Raw genomic sequence first — 16,917 nt, 5'->3', positions numbered from 1 at the left:
ATTGGCTTCCCCACGCTCGCCTCCCATTTTTGCTTCAATACAGTCAATGGCCCTAAGCCCTCGGTCAACATTCGAGAGTGGAGGCAGGTGACCGCTTTAAATGTTCCCGCTGCCATTACCACATATTGGCAAGCCATAGTTGTTAGTGGCTCCGACTGCCCAGTTTTCCAGTGTTTTCGTATCGCTGTTGTTACAGCTGCATGTAATAGGAAGCTCCCATAAGGAAGGCCAAATTGATCTTGCACTGCCCTGAATGGCAACAACTCGCCGTCAGTATATAGGTCGCCTATCATGTGAAGTCCCGTCTCCTCCCAGTCCATAAGTGGGGACCAGTCCCCTCCGTGTGGCAACGCCGTTAACATACCCAGAGGGATCTCAGGTGCATATGGGTGTGCTACCCCCGCTCTCTTTTGACTTCTCTTCCAGCATAATCGCAGGGTCTTCTCTTCTAATGTTAAATCTCGTACATCAAGCTTCTGCTGCATGACTATATATGAGAGGACGTGCCTCGGTATCCCTACCCCTCGGGTCTGGACAGGACCCCTAAACTCCTTCGCAACATGTTGTGTAAGGATCTGCAGTTGCGCTGCTAAATAATATAGTTCAAAATTAGGAACTGCCATTCCCCCTTCCGATTTTGGCCTCATCAGTGTATTTAACTCTACTCGTCGCCTCCCATGCCCCCACAAAAAGTCTGTGGTTAACGTTCTCAGCTCTCGAAAGATCCGTTGAGGGATCCATACTGGCAGCGTACGGAAATAGTAGAGCAGCCGAGGCAAAGCGACCATCTTAAGAAGCGCCACTCTTCCGTGTACTGAAAGGGGAAGAGTCGCCCAGAACCCCATACAGCCCCTCAGGGCTCTTATACAACGTCCTATGTTCCCCTCCAACATGTCATCAACACCATGATAAATACGGACACCCAAATAAGTGAAGCACGATCGTTCCCATATAATGTCCCCAGTTAGTTGTGGTCGGGGCATATCTGCTCGCATCGGGAAGATGCACGTTTTATTCCAGTTAACCCTGAGGCCCGACAGTTTCCCAAATTGTGACAGCATGTCAGTCGCTCCCTGCAGTGCCTCTGCCGCGTCCTCCAAGAATAACAACAGATCGTCCGCATACAATGATATGTATTGCGGATCTCCACCACACACAAGACCCCTGTACGCCAGCCCCGTCCTAGCCTGGACCGCCAGAGGTTCAATCGCCAGTGCGAACAGCAAGGGGGAAAGTGAACACCCCTGCCTCGTTCCTCTCCGCACCGGATACTCGGAAGATATTACTGATCCTAGTCGCACCCTGGCAGGCGCTGTGGAGTATAAAACTTTCGTCCAACGTCCAAATTGATCGCCTAAGCCGAACTTCTCCAGCACCTTATCAAGGTACCCCCATTCCAGGCTATCAAAAGCCTTTTCTATATCTATGGATAACACTGCCGGCATCAGTTCCATGCCCAGGTCGCTCCCCAGCACCCGCAGGAGGCGGCGGATATTAGTCGAGTTATTCCTAGTCGGAATAAACCCAGCCTGATCCTCATGGACCAGGAAGGTCATGTGCGGTAGTAGTCTAGTGGCTAGTATGCGACTCAGAATTTTATAGTCCACTGTCAACATGGATAGCGGTCTACACGAGGTCACATCACCACTCTCTCTCCCAGGTTTCAACAGGGGAACAACCAGCGCTTCTCTCATCGATCTGGGCAGGTGGCCCTGCTCCACAGCCTCGGTATAGACCCCCAGCAAGTGGGGCGCCAAAATGTCAATATATTTTGCGTAAAATTTATTCGGTAGGCCATCCACCCCGGCGTCTTGTTCCGAGCCATCTGCTTGATCGCACCCCTAATCTCAGTCAATGTTATGGCGTGACCCAGAGTCTTAGCGCTTTCCTCATCTAGTTGTGGGAGCTTAATCCCTGCTAGATAGCCCTCTATGTCAGAATCCTCAGCCTCCAGGTGACTTTGATAGAGGGTCGTATAGTAACCCAAGAAGCGTGAAAGGACTGCAGTCTGGGAATAGACCATCTCTCCCGTAGCCTCACGCACACTCATGATCGGGCAACCTCTGGCACCGGGTTCGCCAGTCTCGCTAGAAGCATACCCACCTTATCCCCTTCAGCATGAACCTTCGCTGCATACTGTCCATAGTCATAGCTCAGCAGTCTCTCCGTTTCGGCCGCGACTAGTTCCCTTGCCTCCGTCAGCTGCTTTTGCAGCGTCGGTTGCTCTGGTCGCTGCTACTCTAAGTCCCTCAGTGCTCCCTCCGCCTTTTCCACGTCAGCAAGTACTACTTTCCTTTCGCCCGAGTATTTGCCTATACATAGCCCTCTCAGCACTACCTTGAATGCGTCCCACTCTACCGCTCTGGTGGAAGCTGTCCCTCTATTTTTGGTAAAGTAATGTTCAATGCCATCGCGAACTTCAGCACAAAAAACATGATCCTCAAGGGTTTCTGGACGCAATCTCCAAGTAGGGACCACGGTCCGTACCCGCTGCCACTTAATAGATAGCAATTGGGGATTGTGATCGGAAATGGTCCTAGCCAAATATTCAGAGTGTGTCACTAGGTTAGCTATCGAATCGCTACACAAGATGGTATCAATCCTAACATGCAGTTCGTGTAGCGCGGAAAAGAAGGAGTAGTCCTTATCATTGGGATGGTGCCCCCGCCATACATCAGTGAGGCCCCACCTACTCTGCCAGTCCGACCTCTGCTTAGCAAGCCTACGTACCGGAGAATCAGTCAGTGGTGGATGTGATCTGTCTAAATTTACGTCTGATCGAATGAAAATCCCCCCCAGTATCACCTGTCCCGCCAGAAAGTGTGCTACGGACCCTGATATTTTATCTAGGAAGTGGGCCTGATCTGTGTTCGGGGCATAAACACTACAAAGCACCACATCTCGGCCACACAGCTTCCCTTCTACTGCTGCGTACCTGCCCTCTGGGTCAACTACCTGGTTCGTGGCCTGGAAAGGGACCCCCGCCCTCACCCATATCAAGACCCCTCTAGCAAACGCAGAATAGGTCGTGCCAAACACCTGACCACGCCATCGCCTCTGCAAGGCTGTGCACTCCTGCTTGGTAAGATGGGTCTCCTGAAGCAGCGCTATTTGGATCCCACGTCGCACCAAATACGCATGCACCTTATGGCGTCTAGACATGGTCCGTAGTCCACGTACGTTCCATGTAATACACTTCAAATCAGGTAATGTCCCCATCACAAGTGTCCCTCAGCCTCTCTGTCTTCATGTCTCGCATGCACACATCCAAACAGCTCTGTCCCCAATTTACAACTCCCTGTGTAACTCCCGCATCCCTCCCCCCCAGAACAGGACCCAATAACTGACTATTAGCCCCCATCCAAACTTCCACAACAAAACACACAATACTATCCTGCAGTAGCCACTACAGGTTGCCTTAAGGGCAGTAGGAGGGTGGATCAGGCCCAACAGGCGGCAGGTCTCGCCTCCACCCCCTGCCCCCTGATCCCTTTCGATAGTGCTTCAGAGTAACTGCAGTCCCAAATTTTACCATGCCCATCAGGTCTCCCAAGATCAGTTCACAGGAGGCATTCCTCTGACAGGGTTATTCATCCAACATTCCCTCCGCTGTGCGGGGGTGACCACCGGGCCTTTAGTGCTGTCTGTGTCCGAAAACTCAGTGCCCGATTTCCTCCCGTCATCCTCAGATTCCGACCCACCGCTGATCCTTCTTGCTGCGACCCCGTAATCACCGCCGTCGCCGCCAGAGCTCCCCGTTTATCGGCAGCCATCTGGGTGGTCGTTGCTTCTGCTGGTTTTTATTCCGCTTGCGGAGGCATTGCGATTTGCGCATCTGTATTGGTTTCAGCTGTCCGCTGTCACCTCTACCTTTACGATCCGTGCCTGCTCTATATGATTCGAGCCAAATCCAGGCTTCCTCAGGTGTTAGAAAAAATTGTGTTGAGCCATCCATAATCACTCTATGTTTGGCTGGGAAGAGCAGAGAATATTGGATCCCCTCATCCCTGAGCTCTTTCTTAATAGTTAAATAGGAGGCCCTGCGCTTTTGTATCTCTTGGGTATAGTCCGGGAATATCGTGACCATTCCATTCTCCACTTTAAAAGGTCCCGCTGAGCGTGCTCTCTGGACCAGCAGATCTCTGTCTTTATAATGTAGGACTTTGGCTACTATTGGTCGGGGAGGGCGGCCAGGTGAAGGTGGCTTGGCCGGGACTCTGTGCGCTCTTTCTAGGGAGAAGAAGGAGGACAGTCCTTCTGGGGCAACATCCGTCTTGAACCAGTTCTCCAAATATGCGATCATATCAGCTCCCTCCGATTTTTCAGGCAGGCCTACCACCCGGACGTTGTTGCGCCGATTGCGACTTTCTGAGTTTTCTGCCCTCTTCTCCAGGGCCGCCAGGCGGGCCAGCACATCACCCAACTTGCATTCCACTGTGACCACCGCTGGTTTCAGGTCTTGAATAACTAGTTCATTCTCTCTCACCCTGTCAACCTATTTCGAATGGTCTGCTCTAAGGAGTCTCAGTCCCGTTGCGACCTGTGCTATGTCCTGGTGCAAGGAGTCCTTCGTCGCCGCTATGGCTTCCAGGATACTATCAAGGCGTTTATTTAGTCGCTATTCCTGTGGCGTTCCCTCAGGTTCATTATTATCACCATGGCTATCTTCCTGCCCCACATCGTCCTCCTTTTTCGACTTCGGTTTCATCTTACAGCAGTATGTGACCACCTGTACCACTGAGAGCACCCCCTCAGTTCAACAGCACTGAGCCAGCCCCAAGGCGACCCAGTAGTCGATCGATGCAGAGCTCAGTGTGTGCAACACCCGGGTCCCCTCCTCCGTAGGTCCGCACCACTCCGGAGCTCCCACCTCCCACGTGGGGTATCAGCTGCTGTGTCTACACTATCCGCAGCCAGTCCTGAATCTTCCCTAGTCACCCAAGGTCGGACGTGGGCTGCGTACTATCCAGACAGTTCGTGCTTACCCTCAGGCGTTTATGCTGTCCTCCTGTATTTCTCCACTGCTCCTGCCGCAGGAATCAGGCTGTCGAATGCGACGGCTCCCAGTCACCTTGCAAGCCTGCACCTGTTCTTTGGAGCTCAGCTCTAGGCGGTCATCTCCACAGCCAGACGTGTCATGCCCTGGTCAGTGAATGTGCTTCCCTGGCGTGTGCCGGCTACTCGTGTTCAGGAGCCGGTTAGTTATAGAGTACCCTCCACCAGAGCCCATCTGCTCCCGCCCAGATGGCGCCGCCCAGGTGGACACGCCAGGAACTATCTTGGGCTCGATGTATACACGATCCTCACGGAGATGCAGTGTCAACAAACCAAAAGAAACATGCACTGTCAGTGCGCAAAGGACCACAGTCACTCGGAGCTCCCATCAATAGTAAGGCTGAGCATGAGTATAACAGTGCAGCGCTCACATCACCTCCAGACACTCTCGACCCACTGCCGTCAGCTGTGCTACCCCGTTCCCAACCTGTGCAACGCCGCGGACCTGCCCCCACCCCCACCTCCGCAGCACCAGGCGCAGGCCCACACCACCACACTCACCAGGGCCGCCAGGGGGGATATGTCCGCTCGCCTTTCGTCGTCCGTGGCGCGTCTTCCTGCACTCCCTGTGCGCCACTTCACTCTGCAGGGTGCCGGGGTCCCTCAAAAGTCCCGGCAATCGATGTGCCACAGCTTCTGCTCCTCCTCTCGAAGCGGCTCCCCGGCAGATCTCGGGCCTCCACAATCTAGGTACTGCTCAGGCATCGCACTTCACTGCCCAGTAGTCGCGGTCTCCGTGGACCGCCGAAATAACCTCCGGTCGCGGTCTTAGGCGCGGTGTGCTCCCCGAGCAATCCTCCCGGCGGCCGCCATCTTAGAGCTCCGAGCAGTTCCGCCTCCTCCACACTGAGTCCACTCCAGGTATTCCCTCACACCAGGTCCGCTGATCATACCACCAGGTCAGCAGGCTGCTCTCCGCTCCGTGCTCCCGTCACTTTCCTGCCCCGAGTACCCTAATGATCTTGCAGTGGGCCTCTCAGCTTCGGTCGCTCCGAACATCCGATGATCGCCGCCATTTTACCATCCGCCCCTCAGCTCCTCCGTCACTTCAACCGGCTCCCGTGCTGCAGCGGAGCCCCCTGTTGCAGCAATGCTGGTCGCAGATTCTGCCCCAGGTATTCCGACATATGTTCCGTTACTGTAGACTAAGTGCAGGAGGTTTTACAGGATAAAAGTCGGGATCGGGCGCGGAGATACCGGCTCACGCTGCCTCTCCCATCGGCACTCAAGCCACGCCCCCCCTGAAAACTATTCATTGATGACGTTATCATGATCTGGACCGGTGATGAGCTGAGTCTCATTGACTTCTCCAATTGGATCAATGCAAGATCACCAGACATCCTATTCACTATGACGTACCACAGAGACACTATCAGCTTCCTTGACATATATTTTCTGGTAGAAGACTCCAAACTATACACCACTTTATACAGAACGCCTACAGAGAGGAACACATTGCTCAAATATGATTCTCATCATCCCAGAAATCTAAGGGACAATCTCCCGTACGGACAGTTTCTGAGGTTGAGACGGAACTGCTCATGCAGTACTGATTTCTTTCAGGAGACTAGCACTTTACTTGAGCGCCTAGGCAAAAGAGGTTATCCCAGGGGCCTCTTGCAAAGAGCGATGAAAATGGCATGGTATTGCCCTAGGGAGAATTTGCTGGAAATCGGGTGTCAGACCTCTTTTTGACCATGTGACATTGTCACATGATGTAAGCGCTGATCTATAGAATTACGAATTTCCAGCTGCGGCTCACATTATCACGAGTCTCTGCTAGACAGGAGCCTATCAAGAAAATGTATTTCTTGCAATCGTGGCTGCGGTAGTAACCATCTGCTTCACCGCACTACTTCCATACTCACTTGCATCCTGACGGGGCAACAGAGGTCAAGATGGCTGCCACGTTAGCATTCACAGACAGCAGACCTCAAATGGCCATGTGACATCGTCACATGGTGTCGCAGCAATCCATTTAAGCAGGGAACACTGGCCACAGCTCACTTGACAGCGAGTTGGTGAGAGACATTCAAGAATACAGGTAAGGAGACTATGACTGTTGTAGGAATGCAGGTAGGTGGGAACATGTCGTTTTGTACCACTGAGCGCTTAGTTTCTTGACCTAATTTTATGTCCATGTTGCCTCCAGTATTTAAGGAGGTTTGGGAAGCAAGCACTGATGGACTTTGGCATCAAAACATTATGTTCTATAGGGACTGAATACTTTTGAACCCACTACCCCCTTGAGGCCGACAAGCACATCCAGAGGGGTGGGTTTCTAAGACCATACATTGAAGGGTCATCTTTGGGAGTCCATGGGTGGACTTGTTTTATTAAAGAGAGAGGGGTACACTTAGTCTTTCCCTCTCATTACAGGTACACAGCTACAGTTTGAAACGCCGGTTGATTGGTAAGTACATGGAACGGATGCAGCAACTGCATAGAGTAGTAGCTATACACATGTAGGGATGCAGATAGTAACTGGCAATCTCATCATTTTGCAGATGATCTTTGAATAAGAACTCCTTCCGGCTCGGAGGAGTTAATAGATGTAAAAGCTTGAACAGCACACGCTCTATACTTACTCCTAAGGCACATGTGGATACCTTTTCCTAGGGGTCATGTATTTCACAGTGCAGAAGACGCAAGATTCCGCAAAGTACCCTTTATGGACAAGGCTCCGTTGTGCGTTGAGAGCGCAAATTGCAGAATTTCCCCTAGAACCAGAGTCCTATTTGCCATTGACAGTTCTGACTACCAGTGCTGAGGGAGATCACCTAATTTTGAGACTATATAAGGCATGCATGGCACTTGTCCCCGCCAGAGATACTAAAATACGGGAGGTTTGGGAACGGGACTTAGGGCACCCAATTGATGATTCACAATGGTCCTTTTGCAGCGCACAGATTTATGAAGTGACTCTGAATAGCATGCATAAGCTGCTCCACTTTAGGTTTCTGTGGAGGGCTTCTTTGAAACCTGTCAAACTTAATTTTATAGACCCCTGATAACCACATACATGTCTCAAATGCAAAGCGAATTATACAGACTTTGTATACATGACATGGACTTGTGTAAAAATAGGGAACTACTGGAGCGCAGTGTATGCTATTCGTGCTCTCATGACTGGCTTAAACTTACACCCTACCCCAGAGGTGGCCTTATTGTGGTATGTCCGTAACATTCCCAAGCAGTTACGCAGATGAACATCCATCGTGCTACTACTAGCAAAAAAAGAAATAGCTCTACACAGGGGGAGTATCTTCATCCCTACTACTAAGGCCTGGTTAAATAGCCTCATCTACTGCAACACAAATAGTGACTTATATGCAACTACACTACCCAGGGCATCCAGATCCAAAGATATTTGGAATCCCTTAAAGTACGATCTACTAGAGATTGAGAATTCAACCTCGCCACATCCGTCATCGGTAATAGTCCCCACAGGAGTGGGATAGACCCCCCTTCACATCACAAATAGGAGGATTATATACCTTTTGACATAAGATTCGAAGGAGTGGTTGCATGAATGTACATGGAGGGGTAGAGGGTGATATTGAAATTGGTAAAGAGCATGCCGTAACGTGTATTGTGTAGTATCTATCATAAACATTGTATTATGGACATGTACCAGAGGCTTATTTGAATATGACAAAATGGTAAATAAAGTTTTTTTTTTTAAACTATTTCAATAAACTGAAAGGAGATGCCATTCTCCTACAAGAGACCCACATTGAGTCAATCAAAGATGCCATATTCTATTGCTCCTGGATTGCAGATACTTTAAATTCCCCAGCCATAGCCAAGAAAAACAGTGTCATTAGCTTTTTTGCAAAAAAATCTAGGATATCTGTCCTTTCCTACTTGTATAACCACCAGGGACTACAAAGAAATAGAGAGTAGGCCATAGTAAATATCTATGCAGCTAACAATAACTTGTTGCCTTTTGGCAAGATCTGGACAAGAAATCCCAGATAATGTCGGCATCATTGTGGGCAGTGGGTTCAACCTCCCAATTGACGGTGTCCTAGATAGAATCTCTCCACATACATTTCTTGACAGCAGGTCTCACAAACCGATAAAACTGTTGCAAGAATAATAATCTAATCGACACATGGAGACTATTCAACCCAACTGGTAGCGACTACACATTCTACTCCTCCCCACATCACACCTTCACAAGAATTGGCTACATCATAATAGATAAATCTTTAGTACCAGCAGCACAGAACCCCAAAACTGTACCCATACTAATTAGTGACCATGCATGTATCTTGCTTGAACTCAATTAGACACACTCCCACCCCAAAAAGTCTGGCTCCTAAATGACACACTATTAGAAGACAACCTATCCAAATCTAAAGCCAGGGAAACAATCAAACAATTCCTAGTAAAAATAGAGCAGTGAACACCTAAGACTGGTTTCTGTGGGATGGCCTGAAGGAAACCTTCAGGGGTACCCTAATGTCTCTAGCCGCTAACAGAACCAAATCCTTAAACAATTGCCTCAAATCCATCGAATCTGTGATCAAATCCCTAAGTGGATCCATCAGACACTTCACTGGGCCACAAGACATTCCCAAACTGTGCAAACTACAATATGAGTACAACCAAATACTAAGCACCAGAGTGCAGAAATGGGTGAAGTTGCCAATGCAAATAATCGAACACTCAAAACAAAGCTGGTAAGGCACTTGCAAATTATTTAAAATACACTATAAACAGAACCATCCCTGCTGCCTTCAGAAACTATTTAGGTCACACAGTAACCTGCCCTAATGATATTCTGGAGGTCTTCCATAACTCCTACTCTGACCTCTAAACACCAAACGCAATCAACCCTAAAGACTGCGCTTCGTATCTGAACTCCTGCTCATTCCCATCAGCCTCAGCAGAAGACAGATCCCTACTTAATGCATCAATCACCTCTGATGTAATCTACTCAGCCATTAAATCCATCACTCCAGGAAAAGCTCCTGGCCTAGATGGTTATACAGGGGCCTTCTACAAAACTTTCTATGCCACCCTAACAAAACCCCTTCACGTTTTGTTCCAATCATTTGCCTCTACAGGCCAAGTATCTGCCTCAGCCTCAGAAGCCACAACAGTTGTTATCCCGAAAGGAAGGAAGGACGCACTGGAAGTCAAAAACTACAGGCTGATATCACCTATTAATATTGACCGTAAAATATACGCCAAAATTCTGGCCCAAGTATTAGAGAAAGTACTACAAAAAATCATTGCCCCAACTCAAAGTGGATTTTTTAATGGAAGGCTAGCCACCTACAACAACAGTGTCTTCTGCCATGCCCACAATAAAGCTTGGTCTTCGTACTCACCCCCATAACGATGGCGCTCAACGCGGAAAACGCTTTTGACAAGGTCTCCTGGACCTTCCTACATGAGGCACTCTGCAAATTCCAACTAGGCGAGAATTTCATTCACATGGTGATGGCACTCTAAACAGCTCCAGGGGCGAAAGCCAGAATAACCTGCCATTTTTCAACCTCATTCCCTCTAGCCCAAAACTGTTTTCCTCAAAAGCTAGGAGGTCTGCCTCTAATGCTTAGAATGTATGCAGATGACCTAGTTTTGATTGAACGGACTCCATTTGGCACACCAAGGCTGCTCGCCTGTTCAATGCAGTAAGTAATTTGAATACTCTCCCGCCTGCCATCAGAAGACCTCCGTCTTTGGCAGGCTTTAAAAAGTAGACCAAAACTTTCCTAATGGGCAAATTCCTTGCATAACGATCACATTACAATCACCTCAGAGACATGTTCCACCCACCACTTTGGCATCATCCATGGCTTTTACGGATGATACCTACCCTGCACTCCTGGGCATCCCACCCAAGAGTTGAGACTTCTTGCCTTCTTTTATAATGTATCTACCTGTTTTTTTTTTATCCCAACTGTATCGGGGACTTTTGACTGTTTGCTTTTTCTTGTATAATGAGCTACCTATTTTACCCAATTGGTTCCCTCCCCTCCTACTTCTTTTGTATACCACCCTCAATCCTGTAAAGCGCTCTGATACCCTCACAGGTCTGGTTCACTCTCTATAAAACTATAAAATAAATAAATAAATAGTAGAAACCATCTGTTAACCAACATTCCAGTGGCACAGTCAGCACGGGACCTACGGTTGGGCATACCGGTCCCTTTTAGGGCATTGCACTGAAGTATACAAAACAGTGATGGATGGATTGCCTCATACCCGTCTTGTATTGCTTGTGTTCCGATTCATGGCACAACGGCGACAGGCATTCCCAGGCATGGGTCCTGTGCACACTATGCCACTGGAACTAAGTTATACCTGGCTGATAAGCTCTAACAATGGTGAAAGCGGTTAAAGGGGTGCTTGTGCTCTGGTTCAGGGAGGGCCTGGCAGTTCAAGATGGGCTGTTCCTATTTGAGAAGGGTTAAGACCTATTTGCATATTGCTTGGCCCAAACACAGGTAACATGATGTGCAAAATAACTGTAGACTGGAATTGTGGCCCCATGTAATTACCAGTGTCTAAGAGTAACTCAGGCATTCTATCCATCACCTTTTTGTATACTTCAGTGTGACACTAAGTGTGATGGGTATAGCCAGATGTGGGTCCCTTGCATTCTTTGCCACTAGAACCAAACTATTCCTGACTAATGAGCCCATATGATTGGGTCTAAACTGAGGTGGCATGGTGTGCAAAATACTGATCGACTAGGGTTAAGAATAATTACCAGTGGCTGAGACTAGTTCAAGCATTCCATCCATCATTTTTAGATCTCACCTGGCCATGTCTGAACTGGGGTGGCTTGGCGAGCAAAAAAACGATGGATTTAGGCCCAGATCTCTGTACTGGGGTGAATGTATGACATTGTTCTGCATTCTGTCCATCAACTGTTGTTTTTGCATTTGTCTCCCCGAGTGGGACGGGTATGCTCAGACGTGCTCTCCACGCCACTGGAGTCAAGTTATCCTGGCTGATGACGGCTGATAGCCAGAAACCGGTCCTAGGATGCTTGATTCCGGTCCAGGGAAGACATGGCTTGGCAGTTCGGGCTGGACTGTTCCCATGAGGCACAGGGTCAAGGCTGATTTGCATATGGCCATGTCTGAGCTGGGGTGGCTTGGCGAGCAAAAAAACGATGGATTTAGGCCCAGATCTCTGTACTGGGGTTAATGTATGACATTATTCTGCATTCTATCCATCAACTGTCGTTTTTGCAAAAACACTCATAAACAAAAATATTAAAAAATAGAACACCTGAGATATTAAAAAAAAGATGAATATAGTATGAATGTTAAAAAAGCAATACGTGGACAATAGAAGGTTACATCCAGCACGCATACATCAATTGCGATTATTAACTTGTTCTCATAGTTCAACATATAGCGTTGACTAGAGATATTCTTATTTTTTTTAAAAACCTTAACGCAAGACAAGAAATGAGGCCGGAGTATTTGTCAATGCGCTTCAGATGGTCAATCATGACATGTTCAATAATGTCACCGACAACATCTCAATTGACATTGCAGTTAAAGTCAGCATAGTCCTAGGCAAACATTATGGTCATCTTAAGTACTCACTCATCTCGGAGGTAAAGCTCACTCCTACCATAGACTGATAACATCATCAAGAAGCAAGAAACATCAAGTATTTGCAAAGCAATAGGTCTCGCAATTGCGAGATTTAGAGCTATTGGCATTGTAAATGACAAGACCTTTTATTTACGTTTTAAAAACAAAAACATAAATAAAAGGTAATTGTCATTTACAATGCCAATAGCTCAAACTTGCGTAAATGCGAGACCTATTGCATTGCAATTGCTTGTTTATTTTAGAGGAGAGGCACGGGCATGCAAGATACTGGCATCAACTTAAAACAAGCATTTGCAATGCAATAGGTCTCGCATTCGGAAAGTTTGAGCTATTGGTAATGTAAATTAAAAATTTTGTATTTATGTGTTGGTTTTGAAAATAGCTAAATTAATAGCTTTGTCATTTACAATTCCAATAGTTATAACTTTAGCAAATGTGACACCTATAGCATTTGTAATGCAATATGTGTTGTATTTACGTGACTTAGATGTATTGATATTACAAATAACAATGGCTTTTAATTTTTTTTAATAATTAATACTTAAATAAAAGTTATTGTAATTTATAATGGCAATAGTTTAAACTTTTATAAATAATTTTTGTGAAGATTATGTTCAGTGTATTTTATTGTGACGAAAATCCAAACACAAAAGAGAAATATTAACATCTTTTTGTGACATTTGTAATAAACTTGAAACATTGAGAGAACATATTTGAAACAGTTGTTGTTGAATGGTTGCACAGAGTGATTTTGTGGTGGCGCTGAGTGATGTTGTGGTGGCGACGAGTGATGCTGTGGCGTTCAGTGATGCTGTGGTAGCGCATAGTGATGTTGTTGTGCCCCTGAGTGATGCTGTGGTGGTGCGATAGAGTGAGTGCGATAGATAGAGTGAGGGAGGGCGACAGAGTAAGGGCGGTAGATAGATAGAGGGAAGGCGATAGATAGTGAGGGAGGACGATAGATAGATAGATAGAGGGAGGGCGATAGAGGGAGGGCGATAGATAGAGTGAGGGAGGGCGACAGAGTAAGGGCGGTAGATAGATAGAGGGAAGGCGATAGATAGTGAGGGAGGGCGATAGATGGAGTGAGGAAGGGTGACAGATAGAGTGAGGGAGGGCGATAGAGTGAGGGAGGGTGATAGATAGAGTGAGGGCGACAGAGTGAGTGAGGGCGATAGAGTGAGTGAGGGTGATAGAGTGATTGAGGGCGGTAGATTGGTAGACTGAGGGCAGTAGAGTGAGGGCGGTAGAGTGGTAGAGGGAGGGCGGTAGATTGGTAGACTGAGGGCAGTAGAGTGAGGGCGGTAGAGTGGTAGAGTGAGGGCAGTAGAGTGGTAGAGGGAGGGCATGAGGGCGGTAGAGTGGTAGAGTGAGGGCGGTAGAGTGAGAGTGGTAGAGTGAGGGCAGTAGCGTGGTAGAGTGAGGGCAGTAGCGTGGTAGAGTGAGAGCGGTAGAATGGTAGAGTGAGTGCTGTAGAGTGAGGGCTGTAGAGTGAGGGCAGTAGAGTGGTAGAGTGAGGGCGGTAGAGGGAGGGCGGTAGAGTGGTAGAGTGAGGGCGGTAGAGTGAGGGCGATAGAGTGAGAGCAGTAGAGTGAGGGCGGTAGAGTGGTAGAGAGGGCGGTAGAGTGAGGGCGGTAGAGTGGTAGAGTGAGGGCGGCAGAGTGGTAGAGTGACAGCAGTAGAGTGAGGGCATGACGGCGGTAGACTGAGGGCGGTGGAGTGGTGGAGTGAGGGGGGTAGAGTGAGGGCGGTAGAGTGGTAGAGTGAGGGCAGTAGAGTGAGGGAAGTAGAGTGGTAGAGTGAGGGCGGTGGAGTGAGGGCAGTAGAGTGGTAGAGTGAGGGCTATAGAGTGGTAGAGTGAGGCAGTAGAGTGAGGGTGGTAGAGTGAGGGCGGTAGAGTGGTAGTAAAAGGGCGGTAAAGCGGTAGAGTGAGGGCGGTAGAGCAGTAGAGTGAGGGTGGTAGAGTGGTAGAGTGAGGGCGGTAGAGTGAGGGCGGTAGAGTGGTAGAGTGAGGGTGGTAGAGTGGTAGAGTGAGGGCAGTAGAGTGAGGGCGGTAGAGTGAGGGCAGTAGAGTGAGGGCGGTAGAGTGGTAGAGTGAAGGCGGTAGAGTGAGGGCGGTAGAGTGGTAGAGTGAGGGCGGTAGAGTGGGGCGGTAGAGTGGTAGAGTGAGGGCGGTAGAGTGAGGGCTTTAGAGCGGTAGAGTGAGGGCGGTAGAGTGGTAGAGTGAGGGCGGTAGATTCAACGATGCTGCTTATCCAGCTACATAGAGAAGATGTGTTCTTCTCAAGTCTCAGTGGGCCCAACTCACTCAACTGACGCCACGGTACCTGCATTTCAATGCACGCCACCTGCTTAGATTGAAACGAACTCCCACACCTCCATTGTTCAATCATATTTGATGTATGGAAATCACACCCGTGCATTTTCAATATACATGTATTCAACCATGGGGCAAAAATTTAATTTCATAGAAATGTTAATAGAGAAGCATGTTGTGAAATTGCAACTCAAGAAAAATAATCGACCCGCCTCATCTTCTGAATAACCGCGCCTGCTGGAACCTGAGACATGGGTCCTTGAAAGGGTTTGGTTGAAATGCAAAGCAAATCCTCCATATAAATTCCAGATACAGGGCACTCTGATCAGTAAAAAGGTAAACAACTAAACAAACTAAGTGCAGGTCATCAGAAAACTACATCTGGAACATATATTACTACCGCCAGGCTCTTAACAGATACATAGAATGTTTTCGATAACATGATATTTTATTTACTTTGAAATTTACAAGGGTAATCCATCATTGGTGCTTGTAAAAAAAAGAGCAGTGCGGGTGGGGGAGAAGGACGTTGGCGACAGAGCAACATGGAAAGTAGATTGGGAGAGAGGTGCACATGAGTGACGGCTGAAAAGCAAATGACACTTATGAATATAAAAATTAATGAATTAATGTACGAGGCACAGAAAAGCGGTATTGAAATGTGCACATAAACGTGAGGACAATGGACTATGTAAAGACTTTCATTAGGGGAGTAGCATTGCTGTGGGGGGAGCGCATTCCTTTGAAGTCTGATGGGGGGGGGGCTGGGGAGCGGCTTCCTTTGAAGTCCGATGCCGGGCTCAGACAAATGGTGTATGGATTGCGATGTGGCTGGTGATGTGCACGAGCCTGGCTCACATGAACTGTGCCTAATCCGCAGTTTGGGAGACTTTTCGGAAGCCTTACTATAATCTCGCCAAACAATGCTTATGCATTGGTTCAGCGAGACCTTAAAAAATTGTGACGTGTTAAGCTTTCACAAAAATTGACCAATTTAGCAAACCCCTGTACTGCGTAACACAACCAGAATATGGCCGATAAGAACTGTATTCATTAAACAGGCACCCGTGGCCGTAATATAAGGCGTACACTGCTGACCCCAGTGAGTCAGGCTTCGTGTGCCTCCTTTCATGGGTATGTTACGCAAAAGCTCCGTTTGTTAATTGAAAATATGCGTTTTCAGACACATATGGCTTCCTGATACTGCATTCTTTGTCAATGGAATGGGGAGGGTGTTTGGGCAGCATCAAAGGGTTGCCAGATGTCTAGCTCAGAGACACCGCCTCCCCAAGGGATTATGGCAGCGTTTCAGCAGGCAGCTTGCACGGCTGTTGTGGGTGTACTCGAGGCGACGGGCGATTCTTGCAAGATTGCGACAGATGGAGGCCGCACACGAGCCACAAAAGAGGCGTCAACAAAAGAGAAGCACGCGGCACATTCGGTAGCAGCAAGCCTAGAACAAAGAGCCGGCTTGACCCTATGCTGATCCCCTCAGTAAACCGTCTCCCTGACTGAAAGGGTAGGAGGAAATGAGACTAGACACGCCGTGCAGCTTCAAAAGCATCCGGCCATTTTGGATGTGAATATAAATAAGCCGTGATCAGCGCAGGGCTTTAAAAGTATTTCGCGAAAAAAACAGTTTATTCCTTGTTTTCAATATTTGCAATTATTGAAACACATTAACCATATTTTTGACATTAAATGTAAAATTTCATTTTGATTTGGTCACATTTAATATCAAATACATCAATACCAATGGTCAATAAAATACACACTTTGTCAATACACGATTCGTAAGAAATATTAGTGAAGATAAAAAAAATCGTAGTAATGAGTGTTTTCAATCTTATGTTGTTGTATATTCATTACACTGACCTACTCCAACATGGCCGCCGAAATCACATTCAGCACAGGTCATTTCAACTCTACGTTTGTGCCCCCCCCTCTCTTCCA

This window comes from Lissotriton helveticus, chromosome 8, assembly GCF_964261635.1.
Source record: "Lissotriton helveticus chromosome 8, aLisHel1.1, whole genome shotgun sequence".
Taxonomy (NCBI): domain Eukaryota; kingdom Metazoa; phylum Chordata; class Amphibia; order Caudata; family Salamandridae; genus Lissotriton; species Lissotriton helveticus.
This window is presented reverse-complemented; position numbering follows the sequence as displayed.